General features: G+C 47.2%; 1 long non-coding RNA gene across 1 annotated transcript in view; it reads right to left on the reverse strand.

Annotated features, from left to right (window-relative positions):
• LOC138527263 (uncharacterized) overlaps positions 1-20,195 on the reverse strand; it is a 44,635-nt gene that overhangs the window by 11,788 nt on the left and 12,652 nt on the right. The window lies entirely within an intron of this gene.

Genomic DNA, 20,195 nt, shown 5'->3' on the forward strand with positions numbered 1-20,195 from the left:
CGCCTAATCTGTTCTGCTGCTTCTTGTCGGGGTAATCTCGGAGCCACTTTTCCATTCTCTCGATTTTTACCGGTGTGGCCCCCTTCCTGTTCCAGTTCTTATTTCCGTGTCTCGTCTTTTCTGCCGCTCGGGGCTGCAGCCCTCGTACACTTGGAATTGCTGTGGTCTCCCCTGCATTTCTCGCATTTGTGGCTGAATTTGCATTTCCAACCCCAGCTGCATGGTACCCCTTTTTCAAAGCTCCTGCATTGCCCTGGTTCTGTCCGAGCCGTACCCAGGCTCCCACTGCCCCCCCCTTGTGTTGTTGGGGGCAGGCTGCTCTGCCTTCCTCTCTGTGGCCCGAAATTTCCGTTCCGAAAACTCCGTTCCCTGTATCTGTCATAGCTGGAGTCGTATCTTTGGTTACTAGATCTGTAATCTGTCTTGTAATTGCTCTGCCAGTACTGCCTTATCTCCTGACTGCCTGTATTCCGCTCCTTGGAATCCCATTTTTCTTTCAGCACATTAAAGATGTAAAGGTTGAAATTTTCTTCGTCCCAGCCCATGTCCGGGAAGCAGTCCATCTCCTTTCGGAACTCATGGTCGTACTCTAGCCATGCGTCCCCCCCAAACGCTGCGTGGACATTCAGCACCCTCTGTTGGTAAGCAACTAACGCCACCCCATCTTCCGGGAATTTCTGTAATATGATTGTCGACATTATAGTAAAGGCCGACATCCAATTATCGAAGTTCCTAACTACTGGCCCCCTTTTGAGTAAACTCTTTTCATCTTCTTTCATGTCTTCGACTGCCACATTCATCCCCCTCTTTTGACAATCTAATAATGTAAATATATCGATCAATTCCTTTCTCCAAATTTTTTCCTTTACTTTGTCATTTATGTACCAAGCCATCGCTTTCATCGACCTGCCCTGTGCGTCCTTACCCATGGTTGGTCTACCATACTTCGTCATGAGCGGTGCCCCGTTCTCTACTGTTACCGCCGTTGTTGTTGCCCCTGCCCCTATGTTTGGGCCTACCGTCGTGCTTTGTAGCGCCGCTACAACCGGCGCTCCTTGTGACACTGGGACTACTGGTGTCCCTTGCGGTGTCGGGACCGGAACTTCCTTGGGCTCAACTGGTGCCCCCTGTGGGGTAGGGACCGGGGCCTCTTCGGGTTCTATCCCTGCCCCCCCTACCTCACCCCGCTTTTCCTTGCTCACCACTCCTTTCCACTTTACCCAAGCTTTTAGATGACCCCTTTCTTCATCCTCACTGCTGGATTCCTCTGACGGATTTCCCAACCATTCTTCCCTGCTTTTCTTCCCCCGTCTGCTCTTTTTGTCGTTGGTTCTGGGCGACTTACCCGAAACCGTAACGCAATTTTTTAACATCTTTACTATTTTATTCCCAACATTATTATTCACAGTACCTTTCTTTTTATCTTTTCTCTTTTTCTTGCCCATCATCTCCGTCTCCTCCTCCGATCTCACCGTCTCCGTTCTCCCCCTCTTCTGGCCTTGTGGCACTTCTTCTTCGCCCTCACTGCTGCTGTGTTCGATGAACAGTAGAGGTGATGCTGCCGCCCTTTCTTCTTTCTGCATTACTTCCAGCACCCATTGGGCTCCATACTCCTTCTCCGCTTTTTTTGCCCATTCAGAGAATTCCCGGGCCCTCTTCGCTCTCCCATCCGCCATCTTTCTCGTCTGAATTCTGCCGGTTCTGCACGTTAGACTCAAGTGATGAACGCTGTACAAAATGCGTGCCCCCGCGAGAGCTCCGTCTATAGAAGGGTCGAAAGCGCGTGAGCCTGCAAGAGCAAACGTTTTTCCTTTCCCTTTCTCCAGGTCCCAAGAGCCTACCCGAGAGAGGTGAGCTCTTACCTGGTTTGTGCCGTCTCTCCCTTTCTAGGCTTACTTATACCCCCCCGGCCTTTTGATCCTTCCTGGGGGCGGCCGGGTTACCCCCTGACCTCCTGTTGTTATATTTCGCACCTACCCAGGTGCTGCTTCCTGCCCTTCCTGGGCCTTTGTTTCTTGTGGCGCCATTTGGACGCCCCTCCCTACGCTTCGCGCCGTTTTCCCTCCACCCCGCGCCTAAACTCCCAGACCCTCTATCGTTCCGCATTTCATGCGGCCCGGGGCCTGGGTCATTTCTTTTCTACAGCAGTACATATATATTCTAGATTTTCTCCTTCTGCTGGTGCCCAGACCAGTAATTTCTGCAGCATATGTTCTGTGCACTACAATGTTCAAATAAAATCAACATACAACATGACAGGAAGGTACAGATTCACTGACCCGCCCAAACCCCCACATCTCTTCATTATCCACCATCATCACCCTCCATTCAGGACATCACTAAATCGAGAAACTCCTCATTAACACAGATGTGTTACAATGGAGTTCCCTTTCCTTTACGTGTTCCTGAAATTGGAGCCAAACCGTTTCATGTCGGTTTCCACAGGAATTCTTTCGAAGTAATTTACTTCAAAGGAATTCTGCCCAAAAAAACTCATTGAATTTGTTCTAAAAAATGTGGGCGGGGCCCCCCAAGCCCTCCCTGTCCCCCAACCCCAAGCCCCTTCCACCACTTTCAAGCCCTTATCGTCACCCCCTATATATTTCAGTTCGTTTTTTTCTGCGGAATTCCTTCAGAGTAAATTACTTCGAAGGAATTCCTGTTGGCAAAACAGCGGGATACGGAGCCACACATTCACAAATGCTGGAAAATGCCCATAGCAAAGCCTATAATCATTTCCATTGCCAGGACACCCAATATTTTCACCCACCACTTCCCGATGATCAGGCCTACTACTGTTTTTCAGAATTGGTCCAAAGTTAATCTCACTGCGTTCAACAGGTGAGTAATCATCTTTGCCATAGTAACCCTCATTGCATAGGAGCCATCCGCCTCATTACCCAGTACTAACGGATCCACGGGCAGTGGTAGGCCTGTTACTTCTCTAATATGCCCCAAGATTTATTTCCAAAAGATGCTGCATTCCAGCAGGCCCACCAAATGTGTCCCGAGCGTCCTAGTTCTCTCCAGCAAAGGAGAAATCTTATTCCGTCTCTGTGGGTGGGATACCACTAATAGCATAACTTATATGCCGCTCCTTTTTATGGTACTGCTTTTAGATTCCTTAAGCTCTCTTTCCCAGTTGTGCTCCCAATCCTCTCGTGTTATGCTCACCCCCAATTCTCTTTCCCACCTCTCCATTTAAGACAGTTTGTCTTCGAGCGCATCCACACCTAGGTTTGTTTTTAGTGTTAAAATCCTCCCCCATTCTATGCATTCCTACACTGATATCGCCATGCCTATGGGCGCTCTGTTTCCCGCATTCGCCACTGTAATATTCGTGATCCAGTGCCGGATCTGGACATATCTAAAACATTCCTGTTTCTATATCGCAGGGCCCTCGAGTGTCAGAGGCCTTCCTTCCTCAAAAAGATCAATTAGCCGAATCATCCCATTCCTTTCCCAGCTGTTTAACTAGGCTCCACTCATCACCCTGGCGCAATTCAGGATTGTGACTAAGTAGTTAAAAGGGCCCCAATCCTGATATAATCCCTCTCACCCTCAGAGCCCTATTCCAGTGCTACAGCGAGCAGTCCGTAATGGGCAGTAATCAGCTCCCCGCGTGCCCATTCCAGACAGCGAATTTTATCTAGTGGGACTGATGTGCCCCCTTGCTCCAAATCTTTCCACCTCTTAATTTCCTGCTCCAGTGTCCACTCCAACATAGGGGCAATTTGCGCCGGTAATAGATATCAGTAATATCCAGGATTCCCATCCCACGCCAGCAGCGCAGTCCTAGTCATAATCTTTTTCGCGATTACAAGTCATTTCCTGTTCCATATAAATGTAAATATCTCCCCCTGCAATCGTTTAACCATATGTCTTGGGATTGATATTGGGAGATCCCAAAACACATATGGTACCCTTGGTAGTGGTGTCATTTTTACCTCTGCTACCCTACCCAACCAAGACAGTTCCTGCAGATCCCACCTCTGCAGGTCCCCAATGGCTGATTTCCAAATATCGGGGACACTACCATTGTACAGCTGCTCATAAGATGCAGTCAGTTTGACCCCCAAGTAATCCATTCTACCCTCCTGCCACACAATAGAAAATGTCCTGAACCACCCCCTCGCCAGCTCCGGGACCTCATTAATGTTAAGGCCTTTGGATTTTGTATAGTTCATTGTGAAGCCTGACAGCACTCCGAATCGGTGCAGGGCCTCCAATGCCAGAGGTAAGGCATTTACAAGAATAGCAAAACATTTTGAGCATACAACACCATTTTGTGTTGACCCATAATTGCTATACCCTTTATTTCATTGCCCTGTCTTACCAGACAAGTGAGGGGTTCCATAGCGATTGCAAAAATCAGGGGCACAGAGGAGAGCCCTGCCTGGTGCCTCTCGAGATTTGTACGGGAGATGCAAGTTCTGCATTCACCGTTAACCTCAATGATGGGATTTTAAAGTTGGCTAAAATCATAACCCTAAATTTGCAGCCCAACCCGAATGCTTCTGATGTATATGTTAGGAACATCCAATCCATACTGTCAAATGGCCGTTGGGCATCAAGCGTCACCACAGTCATGTTCTGTGCAGAACCCGCCGCCCCACCCCCAATCGATGAGATCAACAGCCCTTCTTGTATTATCATGGGTGGACCTATCCAAAATAAACCCCTTTTGACAAGGGTGCATTATGCCCGGGAGGACAGACATCAAGAAGACCGCTAGTGCCCTGGCATATAACTTTGCATCCCCCTTGAGGAGCGATATTGGGCGGTCGCTCATGCAATCACTTGGCTCTTTTTCCAGTTTAAGCACCAGGATTGTCGTCGACTGCGCCATATCTCAAGACCATTACTTCATTGAACAGCTTAATGAGCCGCTGTGTCAGAAATCTATTAGACGTCTTATAATAAGCATTACCAAAGCCATCAGGGCCTAGGGGTTTGTTTTGGGGCAGGGCATCTATTGCGTTCCCATTTCTTTCTGCGTTATGAGTCCCTCGAGCAATTCTCTTTGTGCTGCTGTAATTGTAGGTAGGTTCACCATGTCCAACAGGTCCTCTTGCTTGACTGGCTCTAACCGTTCCCGCTCCAGAAGTTTCCCGTGATACGATTCAATAATGGCTCATTTGTCCGCCTTCTCACGTTGCAATACACCCCGATCATTTTTCAATTCCGCTATGTAATGCCTCAGTTCCTGTGTATGCAGTTTTGCTGCAAGGAATCGATTGGCCTTATTTCCGTCCACATAGTAAGATTGTTTAGTCTGGAGAATCAGCTCGGCTGACTGGTCTGCCTGCCCCATGTGCCTCTAATTGACCTTGTGCCTTCATTAGTGCCCTAGTTGCCTTAGCAGTGTCCCTCCATTTGTGTTCCTTCTCAGCTAAGTCCACCACCCCTTCTAGTTTGATGCATGTGGACTCTCTCGCCTTCATGAATGTAGCTGTTTTTCCAATAATTTCTGCCAATGACCACCTTACTTGCATGCCAAATAAGTCACCATTTCATGACTCAACCTTGTTCTCTCTAAAATATTTCTGTAGTTCCTCTTCTATATGTTTTTTGATTACTATATCTCACAATATTAGGTTGTTTAGGCACCACACTTTTCAATCCTTCCCCTGAGCAGCATATGCTAGCATTCTCACAAGAACTGGGGTGTGATCCGAAAGGTACTGAAGACCAATGTCCATGGAAAGTACCGTCGGCACTAAAGTGGAGGAGATCAAGACCATGGGCCTCATTATAAGTGTGCAGGTCCGGGAACAAGTTTACCGGCACCGTTGTTTCCAGACCGGCACATTACAACTATGCTAGGCGGGTGCCATTAGCAACAGTGCCGGTGCTCTCGTGTCCCCATTCCATAGAGTCCTATCAGACTCTCTGGGAATGTGGAGTAACAAAATTTCTGGCACCCGACTTCCCGGCCGCCAGACTTGGAATAGCCCGGTGGCACTGGGAAGTCAGGCACCAGTAATTTTTTACAGGTTCAGTGGCAAACCTGCTGGTAGCACCGGCAGGGTTACCGCCGAACCCGTAATGAGTCCCCATATCTATTCTTGAATAACCCCTATGTTCCACACAAAAATAAGTGTGCTCACTACGTTCTTGGTGAAAGAAGTGTCAAATATCGATCCATCCCAATTTTCTAAGTAGTCTAGCCAATGCAATTCTGTTCCTCGTATCCGTTGCTGTGGGGGGGGGGCGTTTAATCTTTCTAAGGGCCCATGCACAGTTAGAATCTCCACTGATCACCACATGTCCCTTGCAAATTCCTCCCAGCTTCTGCAGGATGGTGGCCAGATACTGATCCTGGTGTTCATTTGGGGCGTATGATGCCACCAGCACGAAGAGTTGTCCGAGTAGTACTGATTTAATGACCCCTCCCTCTTCATCTTCAGCAGGACTTTATTAAATTCTGAAAGCTCCTCACCTCTTTACCTCCTCCTTTGCCCCCAGTCTCCTCTCCTAATCTCACAGTTGCTTGTTTGGTGCTCAGGGCCCTTATGCATCCTTGGGGCCCTGACCTCCCACACTGAATCCCCTCAGCTTCGGTCTATCCTCAGCACTTGCCTCGGCTCACACTCCTCCATGGAAGCTCACACTTACCCAACATTGCACTTCACCTGCTGCTCACCCATGAGCACCACAGCACCTATCCCATTCCCCCTCCCTTCTGCGCTTGCACATTTCTCAACACTCACAAGGCATAGTAGGTTCATCCTCCCCCCACTGTATTTAATATTTCTTTATGTATTTCATTGCATTCATTGTTCAATTTCTTTCACATTCCCTTGTTCCCTCCCTGTTGCCTTTTGGGCACTTTGAAACAGTATTTACTTCCCATATAAGCGCCAAACACGCAAACAATAAATAAACATCTACCATCAGGATCCCTGTATATATAATGTTTTGTACATTTCGCCCCTTTACCAATTAAAATCGCAAACTCCCATTTCTTTTTTTTGCTTGAAGCCAATTATTGTGTTGGGACCTCACTGCGTTTTAATCTCTGTTCATCTTGTACTAAAAGGTGTGCTTCCTGAAAAAAAAGCTATAGAAACCTCCAAATCGGTTAATCTATGTAGTATAGATCATGTTTTCAGGGGGGCGTTAAGACCCTGAACGTTCAAGTTCGCAAATTCTAGTTCAGTCATAGGACCCCAAGCATAGCCTGTCAATCTGGCATCCTGCCCAAAACCCACTGCAGCATGCCTCATGCATCACCACTTCTCAAACCCCTGTGCCGACCCAAAACAAAAACAAAACTCAACTTTATTTTCAACTTGTTCTAACTGTCCCAAGCTTGTTGGGCCATGACTTCCCACAGATCTATGGGTGGTTACAAAAAGCCCAGGCCCACCCGAGCCCGCCCACCCCTGCACAGTGCTCAAACTTCTCATATTCATACTTCATGGACCAACCATGAGGTCAAACCCTCACACAACCTTGCTGTATGATGACATAATTAGTTGCTGGTATCACTGAGTAAAATATGATGTGGTCTAATGTCTACCTCAACAAATCCTTTCACTACATCTCTCCCAACAAGGGGGATGCCACCCCTTATTTAGACTCATCATAGGCCTGCTCATTCCTTTCCACACCACAGAGGGCGAAAGGATCTTGCATCCCACGCTCCTTCCCAGGTATTCTTTTCCGTCGTGCATCGCCTCCCCTATTTGGGGAATGATCACTCCTCATGTTGTGGATCATCAAGTCCGCCACCCCTTCCGTCTTATTGGTGCGATAGGATTAACCCTTGTGTTCAAATAGCAGTCTGCACGGATGTGCCCATCTATATTTCATGTCTTTCTCTGGCAGCCATCCCGTGACCAGATGCAAACCTTTCCTTTTTCTTAGCATCGCCTGTGCCAGATCTTGAAATATCAATGTAGGAGCATCTCTGAAGCGGATCACCTTTAGTGTCCTGGACTCTCCCATAATCTTCCCCTTAACTTGAAAAAAAGAGGACCCACATCAGGACATTGGAGATCAGGTTATTTTTTTGTTTGAACTTTGAAAAGACCTGATGTGTCTGTTTGAGAACGATTTCAGGGTCATCAGACTGGTCCAAAATTGAACAAAATAACGAGGTCATATATTCCACAAGCTCCACATCTGTAACTTGCTTAGGGATACCTCATATCCAGATGTTGTTTCGTCTCATGCTATTTTCCACATCTTCGTGCTTCAAACTCCATCTGATGGTCTACTCCCTTCACCCTTGCCACCACCTCCCCAGTCTGCTTTCTGCCACCCTCAAATGTTTATCGAAGTCTGCTATAGATTTTGCCAAGTTTTTCATGCTATCCTTTATTTTCCTCTTGTGCTCTGTTAGCATGAGCTGTAGATCTGTTTTTGTGGCGGGGGTCCTCCATACACGATTGAGCAGTCGAAGAATGCACTATAGCCTATATCTGCTGATGTTTCTTAGTGCTTTCCGCCACTTGAATTAGGCTTTTAATTTGGCTGATGCTTTTGCCATTATTTGTAAGATTCCCACTTTCAATTATATGCACTTCAGTTCGACCTGACCAATGCCCCTCAATTCACCAAATGTGGGCAAATGAGTGCAGTCTCTCTCCTCTCCCTGCCAGAAAAGCTCCATGCATTGTCCCCCAATTCCAAGGACAATTTCCCACTTCACGCTCTTTCCAAGGGCTTCAAGTCGGACTAGCTCAGAGAACCTTTGCCTAGACTTCCTTCGGGTGTCAAACAGATTGCAGATCCTGATCCATGCGCCACACTCTTCCTCCTTATTGGTGTGATAGGGTTTACCCTATCCCTGATCCATGCAGTAGACTCTTCCTCCTTATTGGTGTGATAGGGTTTACCATTGCGTTCAAATAGCAGTCTGCACTGATCCATTTCCCACTTCACGATCTTCCAGGGGCTTCAACTCGGACTAGCTGAGAGGACCTTTCCCTAGACTTCCTTTGGGTGTTGAATAGATCGCAGATCCTGATCCATGTTGCAGAGACCCTTAAACGAAAAGACCCCCTTATCCCTGCATCCTCAATGGTGCTTCATTATCTTGGTATCAGAATACTGCAGCACCGTCACACCCAGCTCTCGCTCATGATGCTGGACCCCTCATCCTGGGCACCACCAGCCCCACCTCCTGGTTCCTCTGAAAACTTGTGGAAAGAGCAACGCAACCTTCTCCACAGCAATTGTTTATCCTCAACCTTCGCCGTTTCAGCTTACAATCGCTCTTTAAATGTGCGGTCTCAGTGCTCCGTCCTCACGGGTGCCAATTTGAATCCGCTCTTGTCGATGTTCATGCAGCCTCATGTTGGTTATCAGGGACATCCCGCTAATACATTTTTGTCAGAGGGGGCTCTATAGGGGTCACTGTATCTTTACGAGGGGCCATTTCCCGTTAACTACCCATTTGGTAGCAATCAAAGCTGTGGTGGGTCTCAGGGTTGCAGAGCTTGCTGGACAAGCAACTGTATGGCTTCCCTGGTTGCTCACGCCCCTCATGTATCTCTTTCTATTGGCATCTGAATGATGCCAGCAAGCTGGTATTTGAGTCCTTTTGAATCCTGTGTGCCAGTAATATTGTCAAAATGGAGATAGCTGCGACCTTTAACCCACACCTTTTTTTAGTTCTGGCTATACAGTGCTTTAGTACTCTGCCAGATCCCATTCATCAGTATGTAGAGGGGCCCTAAAGTCAAACAGCTGCCACGTGATACACATAGTGGGCATTGTGGCAAAAGATCTGTTTCAATAACAGCCATTTTGTAGTAGCTAGTGCAAATATCTAATTGACCATTTTGCTTTTAAGAGCTTTGTTTGTTTCAATGCTGCTTGGTACTTTGAAAGCTTTTTTTGCTTCATTACAGTGTGGTTAACCAATATAATGCAGAAGCTTCCAATCCATCACAATCAGCTGATCTCTGATGCATTCTATGGGTAATTGCAACTCAACTAAAACTGCATTTCCAGGGGTGCCATTTTGGAATGGTAGGACGTCTGTTGCATATCTGAGGTACTTTAACTACTTGTTTGGCACCTGGATTATACATGCAGAATTCTTCCTGTAGTTAGGTGCTGATGATATCAGAGAGGGTCCCACAGTTGGTAGGATATAATCCACACTAGATCGGATGTAAGCAATGAAGTGTGGTTCCTCATTGTCAGATCTGGTAACAGAGCATCTACTTCTCAATCACTTTCTCCTCTAGCATAGATCATTCAAAGAAATTAGTCTGTATGTAAAATACTGGCACAATTATTCACCTTTTGTCTCTGACGCTGACCCCGCTGTGATGACAGTAGGAGTTGCCGGGCATTGTCCATTTTGTGTAATGGATTCCTGGTGTGCTTTCATGCTAGCTAAAATGGCCTCATCACAACTCAACAGATATTTGTATATTTGCCAACTTCCACAGCAACTTTATTGCCTTCTTTGCATACAGGGTTCAGGCATGTGTTTGTGCAACAAGGACATTTGGGGTATTGCAAGTTCCTTGCGCCCGTGTTTGGCTTCTGTAGACAGACCAGCAGTCTTCTCCCCACCCCATTCTTTGTATGTTTGCCAGATACTGGTTGAAACCGAGTCTCAACATGTTCTCCCTGGGACCCATTATACCGAGATCCTTCTGTGTCTTTGCCAAATGTTTGTTCTGTTTGTGGCACAAAGTGTGGGATAGGCGGGTTCATTTGCATCACTGATATGTCTCAATATGCCTGGTCCATGATTTAAGGGCATTCCTGGTGTTTGTAGAAGCTTGGGCATTGCTTCCCATGCTGCCATGCTTAGTGAGAACTGTGGGCCCCTTTCTGTAGTGTAGAGGAGGAGCCAAGTGCCTCTACTGGAAGTCCCACCCCCATTTTGCAGATATGTTGGCAACCAGAAATTGCGACATGTGCAACGCCAGTGATAGTATCTATACCATGAAGAGTCCTTGAAACTAGGTATTCATTGAGAAAACCTTGTATGATGTACCCGCAAAGAAAGCACAGTCTTCTGAAGGAGGCTCCGGAAGAAGTGTGAAGATGAGTGAAAGAGAAGACTAGTGATGTCACATGAAGCACAGATTTGCACTCAGAAGAGATGCCTATGAAGAGAGTACATAGACCAAATAGAATCGGATGGCAAAGTAAAGAATTGAGCAACATTTCATGAGCAAAATGAAGATTGCACATGCGAAGAGCACTGAAGAAAATGCAAAGCCGTTTTATAATTGTACAGATGCAGCAGTAACGCAAGTAGATCAAGTAATCATAAGGCTGGCTATACATATATACATAGTGAATAGACTGCAGGCGGTGCCACACATATATATGTATAGAATCTGGATGTTCCACAACGCATTTTTATCAAACTTGGACCCCATGAATAGAAGGGCTGAAAGTCTGGCGAAGGTGAAGAAAACAGCTGACGGCGAAGGAAGATTTGTGAAGGCTTGTCTGGCCCAGTGTCAAGGGTTGGGGCAGCCAAGAAACTGGTTATCTATTTGAGGCGATACAATGAATGTGAGAAAGCGAGCCAAGCTCTTGTTTAGATATAATGGAAAAACAGTAGAAGCACCAGGTTTTATTCATTTAATAGTATTAAATAGAACTAAGGAGCTCAAAACGTTGTCTCCTGTTACATGGTCAGATGAAAATAGACTTTAGCCAAGCTACACTGAGACCAGAAGATAAGGCAATGCTCACACTCCCTTTTATTCTCAGGCACAGTGATCCTTTGCCATGCTGAGTTGAAAGGACTAATTGAATGGCAGACAGTAAGAGTGATGATGGATGTTGGGCTTATTGGGTGGGGAGGTATGGTCAAGTCCAACCCACCAGCACCTGGGGTACCAGCTTGTGTGCTGCTAGCGAGTGGAATATTCCAGAAGGGTACAAGCATGTCAACCAATTGTAGAGGGCCACGTAGCAAAGAGCCCTATAGCTTGAAAGCCAATGAAACGTGTATTAGTATGACACAGAAGATGACTTGCATTAGCGGTGGGCTTAGCTGTCCACCTGGCTGTAGAACCCAATCACAACCCGTTCCTATATAGAAAGTATACTTAGGTGTTCCCCTTAAACCAACCACAATCTCACATAGGTTTTCTTACTTTGCCACGTAGTGTGATGTCAATTATGACGAGTTCTTGCTATAAAGCAGTGTTCTTTTATGTAAATCATTGAGAATGCTTATGTGGCATCCATTGATGCCCGTTGTACTCCTTGTTTTAGTCTGACTATTGGTGCGAGAGTAAGATCTGCATCCCCATCCACCCATAGAGTGCTAACTCGTTTTAAAGTGCCTACAGGTTCAGTAGGATGACCCCTCATCGTGGTGGAACCATTGTGGTGAAGCGGCATAGGTGCCAACATGCTATGCAATAGCATGGACACCTGGAGTTGTCTGTGGCTCCTATGGTCCTATGTAATTTAGCATCGTATTGTATATATTTAAGAAGATTTTTTATAAAAATGTCAAAGCTCCATCACCAGTTACTTGAGGTAAATCCTGTCTGTAGTGCTTAGTAGCACCCAGAGGCTAAGTGCTCCATAAACAGCTGGAACGCGCCCTCCTGAATAACGCTCCTCAGGGTTAATCTCACCAAACAGGTTTGCCGGATTACCATGGAGGTCGAACTGGGGTAGGAACATATGGACATCAAGTAAAGTGGCAAATGTTTTCAATGGCGGAAATACCTCCAGCACTAAATGGAAATAACATTACCACCAACGGAATTAGCGCCAGTGATCCCTCCCAATCCGCAATGGAGCACTATGGGACTCCAAAATGGGTACCAACACTGAAACCCTGAAATGGCCGAAAAAAGTTTGGAGCATAGCATGCCATTATAAGAAGTGCATTATTCTGCTCCGGAATATGGCGTGCAGTAAATAACTTTAACGCACATGTTATTCGGAGGACTCCCCAAGGATTACGAATTTCCTGCAACAAATGTGGTGGAAGCTTACCAGGCATTGCAGTTGCAGAAACCCTGCATGCAGCATGTCTCAAATACTGCCTTTCTGTTTGATGGAAGAAAATGACTATGGGACACAAGTGGGCCACACCATTGTTGTCCCGTGCAGACAAAATGCACTTAATGGTCACAATAATGCACAATAATGGGGGAAAACCTCCTATTTTTAGGTGCTATTCAAACTCTTCATCATGCAGTATTTCAAACCTACTCCATGCAGCAAATATCTGAATACCCACAATGAATATGGTTAATAATAAAGGAAAGTGCTACCATTTGCTCCTTTTTGCCATTTCCTTAGAAGCATGCTGGGAGATAGCAAGAAACCCATTACTATGAAGAATGGATCCAGGGTAAAAGTCTGCTGGGAGCTGAAGCCCAGTGGCACAAGGCTCCAGCATGCAGCCGGTGTACCGTAGTTGAGCAGCGGCATAAAGCTCCAGCATTCAGCCGGCATAGCGTACTTGCACCATGGCACAAAGCTCCAGCATGCTGCCGAGATAGCATAGTTGCACAGTGGCACAAAGCTCCAACATGGAGCCGGCATAGCATAGTTGCACAGTGGCACAAAGCTCCAGCATGCAGCCAGTGTAACGTAGTTGCACTGTGAAACAAAGCTCCAGCATGCAGCCGGCGTGCCAGAGTTGCACAGTGGCACAAAGCTCCACCATGGAGCTGGCGTGGGGTAGTTGCACCGTGGCACATTGCTCCACCATGCAGCCGACGCAGTGTAGTTACACAGTGGCACAAACAGTGGCACAAGCTCCAGCATGCAGTCGGCGTACCAGAGTTGCACAGTGGCACACAGCTCCAACATGGAGCCGCCGTAGCGTAGTTGCACTGTGGCACAATGCTCCAGCATGCAGCCAGCGTAGTGTAGTTGCACTGTGGTACAAAGCTGCAGCATGCAGTTGGCATGCTGTGCATGCAGCTGGCATGCCGTACATGCACTGTGGAGTTGCACAGTGGCACAAAGCCCCAGCATGGAGCCGGCATAGCATAGTTGCACTGTGGCACAAAGCTACAGCATGGAGTCGGCATACTATACTTGCACTATGGCGTTGCACAGTGGCACAAAGCTCCAGCATGTAGCCGACATACTGCATGTGTGCAGTGGCACAAAGCTCCAGCATGGAGCCGGCATACTATACTTGCATTATGGCGTTGCACAGTGGCACAAAGCTCCAGCATGTAGCCGGCATACTGCAGGTGTGCAGTGGCACAAAGCTACAGCATGGAGTCGGCATACTAGTTGCAGCAGGGGGTCCTTCATGCACAGCAAGAAGCTGCTGGTTGTACAGGAGAAAAGTAGCGAGAATGAACTTACTGTCATTTTTACCACACCACCATATTACAAGGTTGGAGGCGATATGAAGGAAAATAAATGGAGGAATTCCCAACAGCAATATTACCGCTAGGGATGTCACGATATTGATTTTTTGATGGTATGATAACCTTCATTTGAAATGGCGGTATACGCGGTTATTGTGGTATAGTGCACACGTGTGTAAGCATGGTCTTAAATATTATTTTGCCAGGAAAAGTCACATTTTCAACAAGACACAATACACAAACAAGAAAACATCACCAAGAAGTTGTCTTAGTTCTTCTTACAAACGTTTATTTTAGTTATAACTCAACGATTTAAACGACTGCCTCCCCCACCACTGAGGGCAATAAAGCCACATGAACATGTAAATCCCTTTAGCATCATGTTAAGCCAAAATGATATTGTGGCTTTAACTTTTACATCTAGAATGGTAAACTAGAAGTCCCAGAATGCAAAATAAAGTCGACCTGAAAAATCTATTGAAACGCCCTGTACTTTCAGTGATTTTAAGAGATGTAATAAAAGAAGTTGTGTAATAAACAAACAGATATGCCGATTTTTTGCAACAAACCTCCTGCTATTTGGTGGAGATATAGGATCATATGAGGATAGGTTTTTAATGATAAACAGATGACAAACCCACACGTAACTCGCTCACAAAGAACTTTTGTAGGACAGACTAATTTGGATAGTGGCATAGTGCTGCACCAAACTTACCTTCCAGCCACAATGTTAAATCATGGCGGTTGGTAAGCCTGCAAGTGTCTTGGACCCTTGCACAAGTTAACACAGGGCAACAGTGCCCAATCACGGCGGGCAGATTTGCTGGGAAGGAGCTGGGGTTGGGTTGGGAATGAGTCTGCAAGTACTAGAAGCGCGTTTGCGCAACAACAAAAAACGAAATGTATACCTTTTGCCAAAGTAGCAAAACGGGCTTGTCGGGATGGGGGCCTGGGGCATAGTGCTGCACCAAACTTAACTTCCAGCCACTATGTTAAATCATGGCGGTTGGTAAGCAAGCCTGCAAGGGTCTTGGACCCTTGCACAAGTTAACACATGGCAACGGTGCCCAATCACAGAGTGGGGCTGGGGAAGGATGCGGGTGGATTGCAGGGACTGGAAAGGAGCTGGGGGTTGGGGTGGCAGTGGAGTCTGCAAGCGCTAGAAGCGCATTTGCAACAAGAACAAAAAACACCATTTTGCCAAGTAGAAAATGTCTGGCAGATGGACAGTGCTGCACCAAATCTACCTTACGGCTACCTTATTTTTTTGTATCTAGTCTGTAAATGGGTTCTTTGTGTTGCTCACTTTAACTATCACAGATTTCCAAGGTGCACTGCTTTGCGAGCGCTTTGAGTTGGAATTGAAAGTGGAAACGTTCCACCATGCATATGAAAGGCTCTGACTGCCACTGATTAGAAATTAGTTTGCAATTGCCCATTTTAACAGTGTGCTTAAATCTGTGCATTTGCCATTTTCAGTCCACCAAACCGTTTCTAAATGTCACAAGCAAGTGCAACCTGAACTTTAAAAAACGAATAATCCAGAAGCTCACATTACCACAATCACCTCCCCCCCACCCCTCCCCGAACACACAGACTTAAACGGTATGTCTTTTTAACACCACTCCCAAAGCCCCAGAGAAAGCGATTTCCTCACACACAACCCACCCGCCTCTATAACAGCATATAATCCTAGCTGACCCCTCCAACAACCCCCCCCCCACTCTTCCACCACACAAGCTAAATTTGCACAGAGTGAATTTAAACGAGGGCATTTGCGGTTTGAAAACAAATGGCAAGTTGAAGGTCCTGACTGCAGTATTTGAAGCTCCCCAGCCACGGACACACTTGTAATTATACACACAAGAGGGAACACGTTAAGCTTCCTACTCCAAATAGTGGCAATGCAGTAAAAACAAGCAATGTTCCAAACTTTAACACACAGAAGCCTGCACTGTTTTCATCCCGACAAAGTGCATCATGAGCACACTAATTGCAAAAGGAAAATACTCGGCGGCATGTGCTTGATGTATTTGCTTCAGAGAAGGGGGAAGCCTCAAGGGCCACTTTCTTGTAAACAGGGCGGGTGTAATAAATCACACTTTCGAATCCAGCCCAGCGCTGCAGTTAAGAAAAAAAAAAAGAAAACGTACCTTTTCTTTTTGTCCTTGTGCTGTGCCGTTTCCGAATCCACACATGGGGAAGGTGGCAACGTTGGAGCCAGCCAACACCCACCTGTAGAAGCTGTGATTTTTAAAATAAAATGAGGGGTTTTATGGAGACTGAACAGAGCTTACTGTCTCCCACAGTCACACGTGCGTTGGGACTCGGGAATGTTCTCCAAGCAGCCTGGGCCCGTGAAAACTCCACCTTCTCCTGTCCCAGGCTCGCTGAGCACAGAAAGAAGCCAGCCCAGCGCCAGCCTAGCACCAGCCCTGCTTGCTTGCAATTGGCAATTGCATTCAGTGAAGTGCACAGTACACGTGCAAAACAAAATCATAATTTGAAACGATTTACTGGTACAAACAAAGTAACGGTTATTTAAGTAAAATGAAATTGACCACGGTGTTGATAACGGTATACCGGTATACCGTTACAACCCTAAAGGGCACAGGCCACCACTCTCAGCAACTGTGGGGTTTACCACGGGAGGGAGAGGGGGAAGGAGGGAAGGAGGGAAAGAAGAGGAAAGTCTTGAGGAGCTCGCAGAATTTGAGGAGATATGGCTCAAGACGGCGAGAGAGGAGGAAGCTGTTCCAGAGGAGGGAGCCGGCAGAGGGAATGGATCGCCACCAGCTTGCTGCTTAGAGAAGCACTTGACAAGCAGAGAGTTGGATCCAGAGGATCAGAGAGATCTGGAGGGAGAGTATTTGGTGAGAGCAAGTTATAGATAGTGTGGTCCCAGCCCCCAGACAGCCTTATGGATGATGCAGAGGGATTTGAATTTCATCCTTGCAGCGACCGGCAGCCAGTGGACATACTTTAGGGCTGGAGAGATACGGTCCCTGGGCTTGAGGCCAAGGATAAATCTAACAGCCCTATTCTGGATTAGCTGGAGGGGGCGGTGAGAGGAGGTGGGTAGATGCTGTTGCAATAGTCCAGCCTGGAGAGTACCAGAGCTCTAGAGTCATTAAGCTTCTGGGGAAAAGTGAGGAAAGGGAGGAAACCTCTTTATGAGGTGGAGATGGAAATGGGCATTCTTGGCAAGGTCCAGGATGTGAGGAAGGAAAGAAAGAGAGGATTCAAAGATGACTCCAAGATTTCTGGCTTCAGAGGAAGGAGAGGGGGGAGAGCCCAAAGAGGGTGGCCAGAGTGAAGGGAGGAAAGAAGGAACATGAGTCCCAATAGGAAGGATCTCGGTCTTGCTGGCAATAAGGCAGAGATCATTAGAGGTGCACCAAGACTGGATAGCAGACAGGCAGTCGGGAATGGTAGAGGCAGTAGGAAGAGATTCAGAACGAAGTTTGAAGAAGAGTTGGGTGTCTTCTGCATAACACTGGAAGTGCGGGGAGAAAGTGGAGATACACTGAGCAAGAGGGGCAAGATAGATCTTAAAGAGCCTGGGCGAAAGGGTAGAGCCCTTTGGAATGCCACAGATGGAGATAGAGGCGGGACAGTCGAAAGAGCCCAGGATATCCTGGGGGAGATGGTCAGTGATGAAGAAGGTCAACCAGTCCAGTGCCGCTCTGAGATACCCAGGGTATCATGCAGCTGCTTTGTGAGGGTGGAGTGGTTAAACGTATCAAGCACAGAGGAGAGATCAAGTAGAATGAGGACGACAGGTGGTTTAGAGTCAAGAGATGTGAGCAGTTCTTCACGGGTGTTCAGGAGAGCAGTTCCCATGCTTCTGGATGCTCGGAATCCAGATTGATGGTCATGTAGGCAGCCAAGAAGCTCTGTATGCTGGGTTAGTTGGGGGAAGACCAACTTCTCCAGGAGTTTCCAAAAGGAGGCAGTGATAGAGATGGGGTGGTAGTTGGCCGGACATGAGGGGTTGGCGAAAAGCTTTTTCAGAGGGGGGTGAACAAGGGAGTGCTTGAGGGAACAGGGGAAAGACCCGGTAGCAAGAGAATGATTACAGAAATCAGCAAGTGCAGGGGCAAGGGAGCCGATGTTGTCCTTAATAATTCTGGAAAAATAGGGGGTGACCTGTTTGGGAGAGAACTCCATAGAGCAGACAACTCTAGTGACCTTGTCCGATGTGATAGGAGAGAAGGAGGAGAGAGTGGATGAAGGAGGATGCGAGGCCAGGGGTGGCTGGGGGATGGGAGGAGGGCAGGGGGAAAGGGAGGAAGAAAGAGCACTCAGGATATACTGAGATTTTCAGTGAAGTGGGTGGCCAGTGTAGTGCAGAGGGCCTTGGAGGGAAGAGGTGAGGTGGAGACTGCTGCAGAAGGATTGGCTAGTTTCTTGCAGATTTTAAAGAGTTCAGCCGTGTTGTTGGATGCTCCACTGATACAAGCCTGGATGTGGGCCCTCTTCTTGGAATGGAGAGACAATATTGCCTTTGGAGATGGTGACAGCCCAGTTTGTCTGAGGATGAGCTCGAGGTCTGCCATTTACGTTCTGCAGCTCTGCACTTGCGTTTCAGGGCTGCAAGGTCAGAATCGTACCAAGTGGTATGCTTGGTGGCAGGTTTCCGGCAGAGTCTCATGACAGGGGCAAGAATGTCAAGGGTGTTGGTGATGGCAAGATGGAGGTTGTTGAGAGCAGAGTCAAAAGTAGTGCGAACAGTGGGAGGAGACAGAGATGAGGGTGGAAGCGAAGGCAGCAGAAGGCACTCGTTTCATCGGACGTATGTCTGCAAAAGAGGCTGACTGAGCTGGAGGAGGTGCAGTCAGTGGGCCGAGAGGACACAAATGGGAGGAAAGGAGGGAGTGGTCAGACCAGGAGAGTGGGGTGGAGAGAGGGGCAGAGAACAAAATATCAGTATGAATGAAGGTCTCAAGAGTATGTCCAGCAGAGTGGGTAGGACCAGAAGGGAGAATAGCGAGGGAGAGAGAGGTTCAGAGGTCACAGAAGAGAGTGGAGGCTGTGACTGAGGAGTCAAGGTAGATGTTGAAGTCACCCAGGAGGAGGAGTTTAGAGGTAGATGTCAACAGAAAGGAGGAGAAATCGGCCCATTCAGAGAGGAACAGAGAGATAAGGCCAGAAGGCCTGTAGATAGTGGCAATGGTCAGAGAGGAGGTAGGAGAGATTACCAAGCTTGCAGACCAGGCATTCGTAGGAGGAGTAGTGCTGGGTGGATATGAGTGAGTCTTTTCTTACTAAAGTAACTCTCTACCAGTCTTGGGGAAATCATTGTGCATAACTAGATGTATATTACAGCATCTTTGGTTGGTCTTTTCCCTTGGGCTTCTGACAGCCGACTCAGTGTCCAGATTTGCTATTTGGCTGTACTGGGCACACAGGAATCGAATAGGTCCTTGATACCAGTAGTCTTAGAAATCTGGCAGCCAAGTGAATTATTGACGTTGTTGTTGTTTGGCTGTACTGGGCACACAGATATTTAATCTGGCCTTGACAAAGCACAATCAGTGTGAAACGTGGTGATCTTTTCTTGATAAACACTTGGATTCTATTTACTGATGACGCGCACCACATCATTTGGGAGGGTTTATAACTAACAATCTTCAATAATATTCTGTTTGTTCTATGAATGACTTGCTTCAATAGTTCTTCTTCTATAACCGGTGGCGGCCTGGTTGAATCCATAACACAGCTGAATTGGACAGACATCCAGTGCATGGTCTTGAAAGACTCTTGGTTCTTTCAACCAGTAGGTCTTTTGGCAGCCTTTGGTAGTTATGGAAGGGTGCATGGGTGGCAACATCCCCCTGAGATCAGAGCTGTGGTAGTCACCCACCCTTCTGCTGCACGCATTAGTCTCTGCCCTCTCAGGCCATG

This window comes from Ambystoma mexicanum, chromosome 14 (assembly GCF_040938575.1).
Source record: "Ambystoma mexicanum isolate Mex_15411 chromosome 14, UKY_AmexF1_1, whole genome shotgun sequence".
Lineage (NCBI taxonomy): Eukaryota > Metazoa > Chordata > Amphibia > Caudata > Ambystomatidae > Ambystoma > Ambystoma mexicanum.